At 37.4% G+C, this 12,476-nt stretch overlaps 1 protein-coding gene across 2 annotated transcripts in view; it reads left to right on the top strand.

The window, feature by feature from the left end:
- The window catches only part of LOC150098099 (G kinase-anchoring protein 1-like), a 217,775-nt gene that overhangs the window by 100,737 nt on the left and 104,562 nt on the right, over window positions 1-12,476 (top strand). The gene's annotated exons all lie outside the window — the stretch shown is intronic.

The raw sequence follows: 12,476 nt of genomic DNA, 5'->3' as shown, positions 1-12,476 counted from the left end.
CCCATGTAGGCATGGATGTTTGATTGTTCACTCTCCCAATATGGACTGGGTCACCATGGAAGTAGTAGACCCAAAAAAACCTCTCGGAATGGGAGAGGCCTTCACCTTACAGTGGGTAGAAATATAAGCTGCTCATTCATACACACACAAAGACAAACTATATTACATTTCAAAGAGTATGCCAAAGTGATATTGATTTGATCATCCATTATTCTACTGGCCTAACCTCTAGTGTGTGTGTGGGGAGGGAACTACATCACAGCTATTCTGTTTATAACATCATCAGAGAAAAAATTTGTATAGGTAGTTTTGATACAGCAAAAGTGGTGGCCTAATCCATAATTTAACATCAGTGTTATGTTAGAGTTAAGATTCTAGATTATTTACAGTCCTAATTATAATTAATTTTTAGACCAAAAGGTTAAGTGGGCAGAATATGTGCCATCCACATTCTTGGGATTTTTAGACTGCTTCATACTTTTGCTTTAACTCAGAACAACCAAATCCTTGTCAATGTATTCTGCATGCTCCCTGATCCCTCTTCTAATACTTTTGATATTTTTCTGACCAGTTCTCCTTCCAGATATTTCATAGAAGTCACCTCTCTTCTTGGTTACTTAGACCATAATTATTGCAAGTCCCTCCCCCTGTCATGTCCTTCTGACACTACAAGGGTGCCAAGCAGCATAACCTCTGGATTTTCTACTCTTCCTTTCTATAGTTATGCTATCACTTCCCCTCTCCTGATCTACGTACCTGCTCTGAGCAAGTTATACAAATAACTCTCACTGGTATGAAGGCCTTCATTCTGTACATCATCCAAAATTACTTCCAGCTTTCTGTTAGTTCAATCTCTACATGTTTTGTTGGATAGCTTCTTCTCTTTGAACTTCTCCACCAAGGCATTAGTGTCTCGGGGCTCTGTTTTAGCTTAGTCTTTTTCCTGTATAGAAATAACCCTATCTATAGTTTTGCTGATGATGGTACACACCATTCCTCCACATTTGACAAATCTTTTACTCAGTAAACCTCCTAAGCTATAATGTATTCTATGAACATTGTCTTTCCCGGCATATACACTTTGCATCAGTTGTTCCCTCAATTTATAAAAAAGTATGCACCTTTCTTGCTCAAGATGCTACTTTTTCATCCATCTAGCATAGAATATTGTTTACATACTGTGATTCACCAAAAACTGTGCAAAAAATGCTTGGTGTCCAGGAAGTACAATTCAGCTAAGAGACAATCTCTCTCATTGACTAACTTTAACCACTAACTCCCAGATAATCTGTGGCTTTTTTTTTTGCAAATACTTTGATAGATGTTGCTCCACCAAACTGGCATCAGTCATTCTCCATTGAGTCAAAATACAAACAGGAGCTACCTAACATATTTTTTATAACTGATCCACATCACCAAAAGACCACATCACCTATAGCACATTAGTGTTGGGGGGGGGGGGGGGGGGAGCAAGAGGAAAAGAAGAAATGAGGAATCTGTTCATATTTCGTTTGAACAGCTGAAGATTGTATTCTTTGGGAAAAGTAGAGTGGGGGAGACTGTTCCAAAGAACAGAAATAGATGGAATCAAAGAGGACACAGTGAAGTTGGTTTGGCGAGTTTCAAAATGGACTGTAAAAGGATGTTTATTAGTTCCAAAGAATCATCATTGTAAGTGATGATTCTTGGGAACATCCATGAAAGTGTCTGTAGAAGTCACAAGGCATGAACTGGGTTGAGAGGGGTCGAAGTGGATATGTGAGAGAGGGATCATTAATTAGCCAAATTGTCCTCTTCTGGATAAATCAAGCAATCTTAGGATTTTGGCACGATCCCAAATATGGGAGCAATATTCCATGGTTGAGCAGATTTGGGATTTATAGAGATAAGTGGAGGTGTGAAGTAGTGTCTTGTGTGAAAAAGTACATTAAATTTTTCGAGGTGTATGTCAGTCCAAGAAAGGAAATCTGATTGTGTTTGGATATCTCAGTATTATTAAAGGTAAAGGGAAGGAATGCCAGCTCTTTCTTGTGAGAAATCACACAGGACTAAGATTTGATGGCATTGAAGTCTGCAAGGTTGTCCTTGCCCCATTGAGATATAACTAGCAAGTCAGAGTTCAGGTCACTGGTCATGGTGGATCTTGAGGATTCTAAGAGACTTGAGCACTGCAAAGTTTGTCAAATGAAAAGGAAGAATGGAGTGTCTGTCATCAGTAAAGCTACGAGTATGATTGGAAGTCTGTTACAGGAGAACCCTGGGGTACTCTGGCATTGGTAGGGAAATCCAAAAAGAGGAAACTATCCACCATGACATGGGGAGTGACCAGCAAGTTAGTTTGCAATCCAGTTGCAAAGTGTAGAAGGCAGACCATAGGATAGCAGTTTGCTAAGTAGGTCCCTGTGCCTAGCCTGACCTTTGATGCCTTTGAAATGTCGAGGACAATCACGTGAATTTCTCCAAATTTTTCCATAGCTCGAGTCCAGAGGTGGGTGGTGAAACTAGATCAGCTGTAGATTGCAAGTGGTGGAATCCATTTGTAGATCTCTAGGTTTTTGAAGAGTTCGTTGTTGCTGACATTTCTCCATAATGTTAGAGAGAACAGAAGCGAGAGTCATTGAACGATAGTTCATTGGTTGGCTTTATGGGCTGGATATGGTCCTGTTTCCATGCCGTAGGATAGGTGCCAGTTGAATAGAATAGATCAAAAAAGGCGATGCAGGATAGATGGTAGCTCTGGGGCACAATTTTTAACACTGTGGGATGCCATCAGGACCAAATGTCTTGTTTGTATTCAGATTATTAAAGATTATTTGGATTTCTTTCTGACTATTAAATTATTTAAGGAACAACGTATACTGGAATATTAATTAAAAGAAACTTTAATAAATATCTCCTATATTTTGGCAATGTCACATTGCCATCTTCATGGGATTATACAACTATGACGTGCATGCAGGCACTACAAAAAGCAAATGAAGCAGAAGAGAGAAAACCACTGTTATTCCTATAGTCCTAAAGGTGCCCCCTAGAGAATCGTTTCTCTACGATGTCTTGTGCGCTTCAGCAGCAAAAGAATTTGAAAAGATACGAAATCAGCACATCAAAAATGAAAACTTGAAAAAGAACTCTCTACCTTCGAACCTCAACAACCACTCAACACTGTAATCAACCTTTCTTCCGTTACTTTGACGCCTTGAGGCACTCAACGCACTGGCACGTGGCCACAATTTTGCCATATCTACTAAGAAAATACCGGCCGAAGAAATAATGATTCAGATAGAACATGGTATCTGCAACCTTCCAAACCATATTGCCAACAACATCAGACTGGATGTAGCCAGTGTTCTCACCAAAACAAGACCACCAAAAACCAACCTATCCAAAGGGGAATATAAAGCTCTATAAGAAATGAAGAAAATCAAAGAAATAGTAATCAAAGAAATAGTATCAAAATGGATAAGGGAAATGTCACTGTGGTTCTCAATCAAACCGATTGAGAACCACATTATTTGGCCACTACACAGGTAAGCTTAATGCTTTATTGTTAGATCGGGCTACCTACCTCCCTATTGAGTATAAACCACCAGCTTCCAAATTAGAACACTCCAAAGGCTACTTAAGAAAGTCATTTCTTGGCCTGTGGAAGTTACCAACAAACTAAAGCCTTTTAACTCTAGAACCCTCCCCCCCCCCCGAATATATGGACTTCCAAACATACATAAACAAAACGTGCCATTACGTCCCATACTGGATGCCATTGATTCCCCCACATACAAATTAGCCAGACATTTAGCCAAAGCACTCGCACACACTATACTGGCAATACATCATCACACATAAAAAAAAATTCAGCCCACTTCAAAGATACAGAAAATCTCTCTCTCTCTCTCTCAATAATGGTCAGTTTTGACGTCTCCTCCCTATTCACAAATGTCCCATTCAAAGAAACCCTAGAGCTCATCCAAGCCAAGTTTCCTCCCGATATCTCAGCCCTATTTCAGTTCACAATGAACTCAGGCTATTTCGTTTGGCAAGGAAAATTCTACAAACAGATAGAGGGGACATCCATGGGTTCACCACTTTCTCCACCCTTGGCCAATTTCTTTACTGAGACCTTTGAAGAGAAAGCCTTAAACTCCGCCCCACAAAAACCCACTAATTGGCTTCGATACGTGGATGATGTGTTCACTATTTGGCCACATGGCTCAGATACACTCCACTCCTTCCTAACACACTTAAACGACCAACACCCCAGAGTCCAGTTCACCTTAGAAAAAGAGGAAAACAACACCCTCCCCTTCCTAGACACTTTAATCACTCGCCAGCTTGATGGATCTTTTGTTTTCTCTATTTACAGAAAACCCACCCATACAGGCAGATACATTCACCAGCAATTTCCCCCCCACACACAACAATATGGGGTTATAAAACATTATATAAGCAGGCAAAATTAATCTGTTCAGATGACAATGCCCTAACCACTGAACTAAACCACATCCTTAACACTTTCTTAGCCAATGGTTACAACTCCAAAAAAATCCAAAAAATATTAAAACCAGTTAATCACAACCCCCTCCTTCATAACACTAAATCCATCACCATTCCCTATGTCAGGGCACTTCTGAAAAGTTAACCAAACTCTTGAAAAAATATGATCTGACTTCTTGTTACAAACCATATAAAAAAATTGGCATCTCTTACTGCTCCACAAGACCAACCACTTCCCCTAGACCTACCTGGGGTATACCAGGTCCCTTGCAGCTGTAAACTGTCCTACTTTGGCCAAACATGTAGGACAGCAAATGTCAGGATTTCGGCACACAAAGACTACATCTGGTTTCACCAGTACAGCCACTCTGGGCTTGCAGACCATGCTCTGGATCCCTGCCACAGAATACGTTGGAAGAAAGCCACGTTGATACACCGCAGCAAATTTAAATATGAAAGATTGTTCATGGAATCAGCCTCAGCTCTAAAAAAAATTTCCAACCCTCAACAAATTTGGGTGCATGAGACTGCCCCAAATTTGGGAAGCTTGCATCTTGAGAACTTCAGCCCAACAGCCAAGACAACCCAATATAGCCTGCTAGCAGGCACCTTTAGGACTCTAGGAACAACAGTAGTTTTCTCTCTTCTGTTTCATTTACTTTTTGTACTGCCTGCATGCACGTGTCATAGTTGATGTTCCCATGATGATGACAATGTGACATTGCCGAAATAGGAGGTATTTATTAAAGTTTCTTTTAATTAATATTCCAGTATTCTCGTAGACAGGCTTATACGTTGGTTATGCATTTCTAAATCACTTAGGGAATTAAACAACGTAGATTCGAATATAAATTAAATTATACTTTAATAAATATTTCAGATATTTCGGCAACATCACGTTGCCATTTTCAAAAGGAACTTACAAAAAGGCACGTGCATGCAGGCACTACAACTGAGAATGAAGATACGAAGCTATCGTTCTCCTAGAAGTCCTGATAGTGCCCTCTAGTGGGCTAAGTAGGTGTTCTTGGCCGTTGGGCTGAATGTATGCCTCCCAAATTTGGGGCAGTCGCATACAACCAAATTTGTTGAGATTTGGAGAGTTTCTTAGGGCTGAGGCTGATTCCATAAATAGTCTTTCGAATTTGTATTTGCTACAGTGTATTACTGTAGCTTTCTTCCACTGTATTCTGTGGCGTGTATCCAGAGCATGGTCTGCAAGACTAGAATGGCTGTACTTGTGAAACCGGATGTAGTCCTTATGTTTTTCTGATTTTCTGATTTTTCTGAGAAATTCTGATATTCGCTGTCCTGCCTGTTTGGCCAAAGTACAACAGTTTACAACTGCAAGGGACCTATTATACACCAGGTAGGTCTAGGAGAAGTGATTGGTCTTTGGTGGAGCGGATAAGGGATGCCAATTTTCTGTAAGGCCTGTAACAGGAGGTGAGGTCATGTTTTTTTAAAATTTTGGTAATTTTTTCCGAGGTACCTCGGATGTAGGAAATGGTGATGGATTTAGAGTAATCTTTGTTGTGGAGGGGGGGGACTGTGGGGCTGTGGTTTGTAGGTTTTAATATTTTTTGGATTTTTTTTGTGGGGGGGGGGGGGTAGCCATTGGCTGAGAAAGTGTTGAGGATGTGATTTAGTTCAGTGTTTAGGGCCATGTCGTTAGAACAGATTAGTTTAACCCTGTTGTATAGTGTTTTCACCACTCCATATTGTTGTGAGGGGGGGGGGGGGAGAATTGTTGGTGAATGTATCTGCCTGTATGGGTGGGTTTTCTATAAACTGAGAAAACCAAGGTTCCATCAGGCTGGCAGGTGACTAGTGTGTCTAGGAAAGGGAGGCTGTTGTTTTCCTCTTTTTCCAGGATGAACTTGATTCTGACATGTTGGTTGTTTAAGTGTGTAAGGAAAGAGAGGAGTGTTTCAGAGCCATGTGGCCAAATAGCAAACACATCATCAACGTAGCAAAGCCATATGGTTGGTTTTTGTGGGACAGAGGCTAAGGCTTTTTCTTCAAAGGTCTCCATAAAGAAATTGGCCAAGGGTGGGGAGAGTGGTGAACCCATGGCTGTCCCCTCTATTTGTTTGTAGAATTTTCCCTGCCAAACGAAATATGCCTGAGTTCATTGTGAACTGAAATAGGGCTGAGATATCGGGAGAAAATTTAGCTTGGATTAGCTCTAAAGTTTCCTTGAGTGGGAAATTTGTGAATAAGGAGGAGACGTCAAAGCTGACCATTATGTCAGTATGTTGGAGTATAAGGTTTTCTATGCTGGCTTTGAAGCGGGCTGAGTTCTTTATGTGTGATGGTGTGTTGCCAGTATAGTGTGTGAGCTCTTTGGCCAAATGTTTAGCTAATTTGTATGTGGGGGAATCAATGCCATCCACTATGGGACGTAATGGCACAAAGCTACAGTAATACACCGTAGCAAATACAAATTCGAAAGACTATTTATGGAATCAGCCTCAGCCCTAAGAAACTCTCTAAATCTCAACAAATTTGGTAGTATGCGACTGCCCCAAATTTGGGAGGCATACATCAGCAGACCTTCAGCCCAACGGCCAAGAACACCGACTTAGCCCGCTAGAGGGTACCATCAGGACTTCTAAGAGAGCGATAGTTTCATATCTTCATTCTCGGTTACTGTGTTGTAGTGCCTGCGTGCACGTGCCTTTTTGTAAGTTCCTTTTGAAAATGGCAACGTAACGTTGCCGAAATATCGGAAATATTTATTAAAGTATAATTTAATTTATATTCAAATCTGCGTTGTTTAATTCCCTAAATGATTTAGAAATAATATTCCAGTATACGTCGTAAATTCCTTAAATAATTTAATAGTCATGTGTTACCAACATATAAGCCTATCTACAAGGATTTCTTTCTGGCATAAGACTACAGGTGACATAGAGAGCCACTCTTGGTGGAGTAGAGAGAACTTTTCCAAGGTCATCAATGGAAGAGTTATGCCAGTAAGTTGGCTTTGTCTTTAGGTGAGGTAACTACATACCAACCGGATGAGAGAGTGATGGAAACCTGGTTAGGCAAAAGTTGCACTCATTGGCCCTGGCAATGACCAGAAGGACCAACTGTCGTTTGGGCAGGTTATAGTTGTTCCTCAACTATAACCTCGAGCTTTTCAAGATTTTAACTAGAGGTTGTTATAGCTGTTTCTATAGCTATAACCTCCAGCTCATCATCATGAAACACTAAATATGAACCTTATAGTCTATTCTTGTCTAATTTTTAATCTTATAGCCTCTTTTGGGGTCTGCCCAGCCTTCTCTTCCCATTTGATTTTATTATTATTTATTATTAATTGTTTAGGATATCGAGTATTGGCAGTTTGGTTTACATACTTTTGTTTAGTTTTTCTGCTGTTAATTTTACTTTTAGTTCTTTTAAAATATCTTCATTCCTTCTTTTGGTCAAATGATATATATTTTGCAGTTCTTCTCACGAATCTCATTTCACTCATTTTTAATCTTTGTCTTGTTTACTTATTGCCCAAAATTTGCTACCATATAATAAATTAGGTACTGCTAAAGTATTGTATATTTTTAAGTTTAATATAGGTACCTGAAGTATTGCATATTTTTAAGCATCTTTCTTTTTGTACAAGATTAGGATTAAGCATTCTATTCAACTATGAACTGATTCTCTTTCATTTAAGCGAAATTTGTGTGCTGACTTTTTAATTTCAGCTTCACCAAATGTCAGATGCTTCCCAGGATTTTCTGACCAATACTTGGAATCTAAAAATCTTAGCACATTCAGGCAAATCAGCATCATCTCCTTCAAGCAGACGCTTTCCAACAGCTTCTTTCAGACTTTTATAGAAAGCAGATGAACTTATTGCAGTGAAAGACTGTGTCTTTCATTTTTGTGGAGCTCAATCCCTTTGAACTTCTTTCTTCTGACTTTGAAGAGAAATACTTTAATACAGACCAGGATTTTCAATTCTTTCTTCAAAAAGTTGAACTGTATTCTTTATCTTCCTGTATGCTTTGTACAAGTCAATATTTCTCTCTTGTAAATCTAGATTTAGTTCACTAAGTTCTTGGAAAGCATCACACATAAGGCCCAAATCAAGAACAAACTCACATGATGCTGTTTTTCTTAAAAGGCCCTCTAAAGAAAGCGATCTGTTTTGCTTCTTCTGCTGTCTTCTTTTGCCTCCGGAAAGTGATGGACGAGTGCTTCAAAATCTTTCGACACTGCAGAAACAGTGCGAAAGCTAGATGCAACCCAGCAAATGCTTAAAATTCTGCCAATTTTAAGAAGTTGAAGTTCTAGAGTCGCTGCACATTCCTGTAGTTCCTTAGCATTCTTAGGTGAAGTTCGTCCATGAAACTCCTAAAGCGATTCATTCCTGCCACATTGTTCACTGTGTCACTAACAGACAATTCAAGGCAATGGCTAGCACAATACTAGAAAATAACACTAAGAAACTTCTCTTGCATTAGTCTCCTTACACCATTACACATACCAAACAACACGGCTGCACCATCACAAGTTACAGACTATAAATATTCCTTGAAGTAATCTTCAGGTAATCCTAAACACTCAAGATGACTAATTAAAGAGTTTGGAATTCCTCTAGCAGTTACATCTGATAATTCAATCAAATCTAGGAAAAGACTCACAGGAGCTAAAAGTTCAGGAAGAACTACATGAACAATAACAATCAATGTTGTTGTGTTACTCACAGTTGTCGATTCATCAATAAATAATGATATTTTGTTCTTGGAGTTCACTACATTGTCTATTAATGTTTTTCTCATTTCGTTTGCGATATGGCTCACAATGTTAATGCAAGCATTTGCAGAATGAAGAATATATCCCATGTATAGGCCATTAACCTCCCAACCGGCCGGTGTGGATGAAATAGTCAACACTCCCTAGCTTTTTTCATGGATCAAAACTTCGTCGGTATTCTGCCTTTTATCATGCCATTACCTTCCTCCACCGTTAATCTCGTTACGGCTATTCTATAGCCATTAATGGATTATCTGTTGCTGAGTGACCTTTGCATCCCCTCCCCCTGTCTTTACCTCTATTGTGTTGCTTAGAATTTCATTTACTCTCCTAAGTTATTTGACCTTTCTTGCCTCTAAAATGATTTATTGTCTCTTCCCAAAAATTGAAACGAATTTCACATATGCGAAAAAAATCAATCCTGAAATGACCACTGATCAGCTTTTGCAATGAATCTGTTCAGTGATAGTAACTTTGGTGTATTTTATTCTACAAATCAGTGCACCTGAAGAGTTGCACTGGTTGTTCTTTCACTTTACGTATAATAATTGAATAATTTATTTTTCGAATTTTAGAATTTTCAAATATTTGCTTTGTAAATATTATGTCAAATATTTATATTTTAAAATAATATTTATTGAAATAAGTATGTCCTTTTGCTTTCGTTTCTAGCCAAATAGCATTATATGGATCATCACATTGCAGTTTTAGAAACGATTTTTTGTTATTCATAAAGACAAAATAAAAAAAAATGTTAAAATGCAAAATTGCATTACTCGGTTTCCGATTGTGTCTTTTTGGTATCAAACATTTATATCCAATGATATTTTAGCAGTGCTTCTTCGCCTTCGTCTTTTATTTATTTATTTGTATTATGCATATTACGATAATATCTAGTGCCTAACCTCGTGGATATGTTGAAAATTTAATGTGAAAAATATCATATACGGAATGATTCAAATTTTTTGCTCATTTTTGAAGATTTTCTAATGCTTCCCCCCCTCCTTATCCTCTCCTGGAACTCAATTGCATAACTACTCTAAATTTCTGTACAGGTTTGAAAGATTTTCTAGACAGCATTCAAAATCAATTACTTCATTTTACCATTTTGACAATAGATATACGGCAATCAGATTGTATCGTGAAGCTTCTAATTCTGTTCTATGTATTTGCAATCTAAAACCAGCTGTTCTGCTGCCCGCTGAAATTATGTGAAATTTTAGAAATAATATGCTATATTTTCACCATGCAAAATTGTTTATATGCATACCACACAAAAGAAAGTTCAGTAGTATTATTTTTGTTTGTTTTTCTTTAAAAAAATCTAAATATTACTTCTGCTGCTGGAAGCTATTTCTGAAATAATCTACGTCTTATAAATTCTTGGTAATATCCTCTTAGCTGGAGGAAAAGCTGAAGGATTATTACTCTCAGCTATTGAGAAAGAAAGGGGAGAACACTAAAGTCGCACTAAATTGCCTCAAGCTGTAGTGCAGAATACACCAAGAATGTCTTGTTTTCTTTTCGATTGTTGATTACCGATATCCTAACAGAAATGCTGATATTTCGTTTACATACTTATACATTATTTATGCCAAAATAATTTCTTAATTTATAATAATCAATTTCACTTTTATTATCAAAAAATTATAAATTATTTCATACAATTATCTTGAAAAAGAGGATTTGAATTATTTTAAAAGAAAAGGTGCATGTGCGTTTCATAATCTTTTTTTTTTTGGGGGGGGGGGGGTATATACCTAATCAATCTGCGGATATTTCAGATAATTTATTTCATAAATCGTTCGTAAGACAGCTTTTACAAACGTAAATCACTTGGGGAACATACCCATTCATTTTAGTGTAAAATAGTAGCAAAGGTTCAGTTACTTTAGATATCTAAGTAGAAGAAAATGTTATGTCTGCTGAGATTGGAATCTTACGTGAATATTTTTTCTGACATGATTTCTCTATTCGTTATAATGTAACCAATTTCCAGATTTTTTCCCTCCTACAGACTTCATGTTTATGCAGTGATTTCTTCTTTGTACTACAAGAAAAAAAATCAGATAATAGAAGAAAAATATGTAGTATTTTCTTTTCCACTGGCTGAATTTACAATGTTCTTTCTTTGTGTTTTGAAGAGAAAGTGCAAATGACTTTTTTCTTACTATTTTTGCTATTATAACATCTCATATAATTATAAGAGTGACATTTTACTGTTTTTCTCCCACACGAGAAACAGAAATAAGGTAGTAATAATATTGTTGATTCTGCCAAACTCCATTGTAGCAGAAATTTTTATTACAAAACTTTGTAATATATATATATATATATATATATATATATATATCTCAAACAAGAAATTTGGAACCCATATCACATCAATGTTGAGTGTTGGCAAGGTGAAAATGTTCCCGTTATTATTTATATATTTCATTTATTAACTAGGGGGCTATACCCCCCCCCCTGTGTTCCGGTATGGTAGGCCAGTTCTCCTTCAATTGTGATAACTCGAAAGGGGGTCCCGCCCCTGAATTCTGATGACTCGAATTTTGAAGACTCGACACTCACGGTAGCCCCTGACTTTCAAAACATTTCGAAAAACATGACATAAAAGGGCTTATCATTTTATATATATATATATATTAGGATAACCAAGTTATTTTATAAACTTCGTTATTTTTACCAAGTTTATAAAATAACGACTTTCCCTCGCTGCTAAGCTCGTATTTCTCCCTTCGATAGCTTTCCTGAAGCCAGATCTGGAGGCATATCTCGCCTTTCCAGTTATTTTGAAATTTATAACCAAGTTTATAAAATAACTTGGTTATCCTAATATACAATATCCCCAAGATTAAAAAAAAAAAAAAAAAAGTTATTACATCTATCTATATATATATATATATATATATATATATATATACACACACAGGGTGTTCGGGATAAATTTGACATATTTATAATTAATTATATTTTTCCGTAAGTTACATGTATTAACACACACTTCTCTTCATTTAAAAGTTTGGACCCTTCTTCATTCATATACAAGATGTCAGAAAGGATGGATAGCTGGAACCCACCTGAATCATGGAAGAGAATAACTTGTATCATGATGATTCGTGCCCGCCATCAAAATAAGGATATTACGACTGCTGCCCAATGCTCCCTGAATACAGTAAAAACAATCAGGCATGAACTAGAGACTTGCAATGGTGACT

Source organism: Typopeltis vanoorti, chromosome 16 (assembly GCF_054136105.1).
Source record: "Typopeltis vanoorti isolate ZY-2024b chromosome 16, IOZ_Tvanoo_1.0, whole genome shotgun sequence".
Classification (NCBI taxonomy): Eukaryota; Metazoa; Arthropoda; class Arachnida; order Uropygi; family Thelyphonidae; genus Typopeltis; species Typopeltis vanoorti.
The sequence above is the reverse complement of the archived record's forward strand: the minus strand, read 5'-3'. Positions and strand labels throughout refer to the sequence as shown.